This window comes from Brassica oleracea, chromosome C8 (assembly GCF_000695525.1).
Source record: "Brassica oleracea var. oleracea cultivar TO1000 chromosome C8, BOL, whole genome shotgun sequence".
NCBI lineage: Eukaryota > Viridiplantae > Streptophyta > Magnoliopsida > Brassicales > Brassicaceae > Brassica > Brassica oleracea.
This window is the reverse complement of record NC_027755.1, coordinates 27,379,856-27,380,056: the sequence shown is the minus strand read 5'-3', so window position 1 is coordinate 27,380,056 and position 201 is coordinate 27,379,856.

Genomic DNA, 201 nt, shown 5'->3' with positions numbered 1-201 from the left:
CCCTATATATATGATTCTCATCTTTAATGAACCCAATCTGCATCTTCTAGAAAATGTTTCTCTCTGCCTCTCCAGTTTCTCAAACCGGCGTCCCGGCGTCCGTCACTCAACCTTCGAGTCTCTCCGTCTTGGTCGTAGTAGTCAGAGCATAGCCTTTGGCTTCCTCCGCTTCTGGGATTCCCTGAACTTCAAGAAAGACAA